Below are 4,535 nucleotides of genomic sequence, written 5' to 3'. Positions count from 1 at the left end.
GGCCAATGAAAGCACTGGGCAGCAGCAGAACCCTCAGCAGAGCTCTTTGGACAACCACGGACTGGCCACAACTCCACTGCAGCCTCGCTGGAAACATTCCCTGACTATAACAGACTTTCAAAGAAGCTGTTTGAGGGGAAGAGCAACACAACACTCACCGTTTTCTCTTCCAGGAATAGCAGATTCCAAAGCAGCATAAAATGAAGACAAGCTCGAAAAGTAGCATGCCTGCCATGATCCCTAGCCAGCAGCCGCTTCCCTGACAGAAACCCGTTACAATGCCCTTCTGAGAAACGGGAACAGGTGTTGTGGGGCCGGCTGCATCTGTGGGAGCAATGGGGAGCGTGAGCCCGCGCTGTGCTGCGCGGCTGAACTGGCAGCACGGTGGATACGGCCAGGACATTCTCTGCTTCCCCCAGAGCTGGGGCCTGCAGGCACCTTGCCGCCCCTCGGCACAGGCTGTGCCACCCAGCAAAGCCCAGCCGGCCGGGAGGAGAGCCCGGGGCCAGCGCAGCTGCTTGGCCAGTCGCTGCTTGGAGGGACAGGGGCCAAACCCATCCCTGAGCAGCCCCTGCCAGCCCTGGCCCTCCCTGCCCCGTGACAGCTCCCCCAGCCCCAGGGGACAGAGTCAGGCCCTGTCAGGAGCCAGTGCAGCCCCTGCCCAGTCAGGAGCCAGGGCTGGCTCTGGCCCTGGGCTCGCAGCAGGGCTCCCGCTCGGGGCTGCTCCTGTGCCTTGGGCCTCTGGGCACTCAGGGCCAGCTGCGGGAGCAGCTGCAGCGGGAGGGGCGTTGGTGCCCGAGTCCGGATTCCCCGGGGCTGGGAACGAGCTCCAGAGGCCTCGAAGCCGAGGCGCCTCCAGCTTTGGCTGCTGCCGGGCCGTGCAAGGGCAGGGCCTGGGGGAAGAGCTGCTGACTAACAGCCCCGCTGAGGGCTGTGCTTGCAATTACCTCCTGTGCCTGTGCCCGTGCCTGTGTCCGTGCCTGGCATCGCCTTCCTTCCTCCAGCAGAGGTGGGCACTGAGCCACTGCTTCCTCTGGGATGTGTCACGTTCGGCATAGACTTTATCTCTTTCGCTTGAGAAAGGAAAAAGGACAGCAGGGTCAGATGGAACCATTCACCATTCCAGGATGTGACATTTTCAGGAGGCAATACTTTTCAAATCATGGATAAGGATCAGTAGAAAATGGCCAGGTTATTGGGGCTGTGCCAACGACCTCCCTCATCCAAGCAGCCCCTACACCTGGTCTGCCCAGAGATCGGAAAATTGCAGGGGATCTCAGGGTGAGCATGGCCCATGCTGCAGGTGGGCTCCCTGTCAGCTGGTGCCAAATGCCTTCCTGCAGAGGCTGGGGAGAAGCTGCAGCCAGGCCAGGCTGGCAAACAGCCCTGCAGGCTGTGAAAGCAGCAGCAGGGCAGCCAGGCCGCCATGGATCCCTTCCCGCTGTGCCGGGCATAGCATGTCCAGATGTGCAGGGAAAGGCCCCGGCTGCTGAGTCTCAGGGGAAGGCTGAGGGAAATGCACCCACCACGGCGTCTCTCCAGGTCAGTCAGCATCTGGTCTAGATGTTTGGCTGCCTCCAGGGATTTACGGTCTCCTCTGTCTTTGTTCTTCCATGTAGGAGGACCTTAACAGAAAGTTGTTCCACGTCTCCTTCAGGCCAGAGTGGCAGTGAGTGCCCCTGGGTGATTGGTGCCCTCCAAGGCACTCCCTCAGCTCTGCCTTCCACTCAGGAGCAGGGGCAGGGGGACCACGTGCCTGCGGTGGCCCCACACTGGGATGGAAGGAGCCCCTTGCGGGGCAGTCGGGGGAGAAAGGACTCCCTGGAGCTGCCAGCAGCTCTAAACCCAGGCCCAGCCTGGGCCAGGGCTTGGCAGCAGCAGCAGGAGCAGCTCAGGCTCCCTGGGGCCGGCAAAGGAGCTGCCAAAGGCACAGCCCCGGGGCACAGCCCTGGGCCCGGCCCCTTCCCTCTCTGCTCTTCTCCGTGGCTGCACAGAGCACCCGGAAGGACACACTGACATGGCACATGGGTGGAAGATGGAGAGCTAAATGCTCCTTCCTCCCACTGACAGCGATCCTGTGGGATCACTGTTGGGCACAAGAGTAGAAATTCGGAGGACAGGATTTCCAGAATCCATCCAACTTCAAAGCATCTTTATGGAAATCACACATGAATTTTACTCTGGACAATAATTACTGGGTTAGGAAAGGGTTGCTGATAACCTACCTTCACCAAGCTCCAAGACGCCTGAACCGTGGTTTGCAAGCATTTCTACAAGATGCAAGTCACGGTCCCAATCTAGAAAGGAGCACGGATGGGAAATGTTCCATGGTGTGCTGGGATCCCCTTCTATGGGGAAGTGAGCACTGCAAGGGGCTCAGGTCATGCTGTGTGCCCGCACTGCCAAGCAGCAGAGAGGGCAGCTCAAGCCTCAGCAGGGCTCAGCAGGCCCAGAGGCACAGCAATTACCTCCTGTGACTGTGCCTGGCATCGCCTCCCTTCCTGCAGCAGAGGCTGCCAATGAGCCACTGCTTCCTCCGGGAATCTCAGCCTTCAGCACAGCCTCTCCTTCCATCTCTGGGGAAAGGAAAAGGGACAGCTGGATCAGGTGGGGCTGTTCCCCACTGGGAAGGTGGCATCTTCAGGAGGCAATGCTTGTCTATGTCACGCATGAGATTCAGGCTAAAGACCAGGTTATTGGGGCTGCTCCAGGGCCCACCCTCCTCCAAAGAGCTGCCCCTCCAGATCTGTTTCAGAGACCGGGAAATTGCAGGGGATCTCAGGTTGAGCTCCCTGGCAGCTGGTGCCAAATGCCTTCCTGCAGAGGCTGGGGAGAAGCTGCAGCCAGGCCAGGCTGGCAAACAGCCCTGCAGGCCGTGAAAGCAGCAGCAGGGCAGCCAGGCTGCCATGGATCCCTTCTGCTGTGCCGGGCACGGCGTGTACAGATGTGCCGGGAAAGGCCCCGGCTGCTGAGTCCCAGGGGAAGGCTGAGGGAAATGCACCCACCACGGCGTCTCTCCAGATCATTCAGCATCTGGTCCATGTGTTTGGATGCCTCCAGGGACTTAATGTCTCCTGTAGGTTTGTTCCTCTCTCTTGGGGGATCTTAAGAGAAGTGTTTGCATTTCAGATGAATGGATCTCACAAAACCAGGGCTCAGCCTGTGGGATCAGCAGGGACACACGACTCACCCCTGCGATGGGAGCCAGGCTTCTGTGCAGCAACCAGGAAAGGAGCCTGGAAAGTCTTCCCTGCAGACACACCTGTAACTCAACAGGCACAGAAGCTTCTGTCACCGGCTTTCTGCCAGGTTGTCAATGATTATTCTTTTAGGAACATTGACAACGTACCTGCAGGAGGCTTAAGAGGCTGGAAATCTTCCTGCAGCCAAGCTGCTGGAGAAGCCTTCCTAGCATGCTCATCTAGAAGGGAGCACAGAACAGAACCATTTCCTGGTGTGCTGGGATCTCCCTCTGCATTAGGGAACTGGGACTGCAAGGTGGTCAGGCAAGGCCGTGGCAGCCAGATGTGAAAGGACACGGCCAAAGCTGCACAGGGGCCTGGGGAGCTCTGGGCTGGCTCCTGGCCACTCTCCACACTTTTGGTAGGCCCTGTGCAACATCCCTGGGAGGGCGGCTGGAGCAGCCCAGGGTCCCTGAGGGCTCTGTCCCTCCCACTGAGGAAACCCTCCCTAAACCCCAGGGGCAAAGCATCCCCCAGCGCTTCCCAGGGAGCAGGGAGCGCTGTCCCGGGAAAGGGGAACCAGGCTGCTGGCTCACCTGCTCCCCGCGCTTGCAGCGGAGCAGCCTGGGCAGCCCTGGCAGGCAGGGCCACGGCCAGGAGGAGCAGGAGGAAGAGGCGCAGAGCAAGGGCCATGGTGCCTTGCCCTCTGCCAGTCCCGCAGCTCTTGCTGCCACCGCTGTCCTCACACAGCTGTCGCAGTGTCAGCACCACTGCTGCCAGCGCCGCTGCTGCCACAGCAGTTGTGCTCAAGGACTGACTGCTCGGTCGTTGTGGTGCTGTGCAACCACGGGGCTCTGGCACCTCTGTGACCTCAGAGCCTGCTGTGACCTCAGCCTGCCGTGACCCCAGAGCCTGCTGTGACCTCATGGCCAGGCTGGAGTGGTGTGGGCAGTGGGATCTGCCTTCTTTGGCAGGGAGCTCACCCTGCCCAACGGCTCTGTCCGAGGGTTGTGACACATCCCACCCCAGCTGATCTCACAGGATGGGGCATGAAGGGATGGAGAGCAGCCCGGCCAAGAAGGCTGGTGCTAGATGAGAGGCTGGAAATGAGTCAGCCATGTGTATTCAAAGGAGAGTGCCCAGGAGGTTGACGGAGGTGATTCCACCTCTTTGCTCTGGTGAGACTCCACCTGGAGTACTGTGGAAGGTGTTTTATACTGCTGGCCGGGGGTCTGTGTACAAATCACGAACGGGACAGGACTGCTGAGGAACGCGTCTCGAGCTGTTTATTTTCTAGCATCAGCCTCATTACATGGTGACGACAATGGGAGGATGCCAGCAGCTCACATCCCC

General features: G+C 59.8%; 1 long non-coding RNA gene across 1 annotated transcript; it reads right to left on the bottom strand.

Moving 5' to 3' along the window:
- Positions 1 to 300: 300 nt before the first annotated feature.
- On the bottom strand, positions 301 to 3,977 carry LOC137480370 (uncharacterized). Its single transcript, XR_011002850.1, has 4 exons — positions 3,779 to 3,977; positions 3,350 to 3,421; positions 3,006 to 3,262; positions 301 to 324 (listed from the first exon to the last, which is right to left on the bottom strand). It is a non-coding gene; the product is annotated as an uncharacterized lncRNA (long non-coding RNA).
- Positions 3,978 to 4,535: the final 558 nt, after the last annotated feature.

Source organism: Anomalospiza imberbis, chromosome 11 (assembly GCF_031753505.1).
Source record: "Anomalospiza imberbis isolate Cuckoo-Finch-1a 21T00152 chromosome 11, ASM3175350v1, whole genome shotgun sequence".
Classification (NCBI taxonomy): domain Eukaryota; kingdom Metazoa; phylum Chordata; class Aves; order Passeriformes; family Viduidae; genus Anomalospiza; species Anomalospiza imberbis.
The sequence above is the reverse complement of the archived record's forward strand: the minus strand, read 5'-3'. Positions and strand labels throughout refer to the sequence as shown.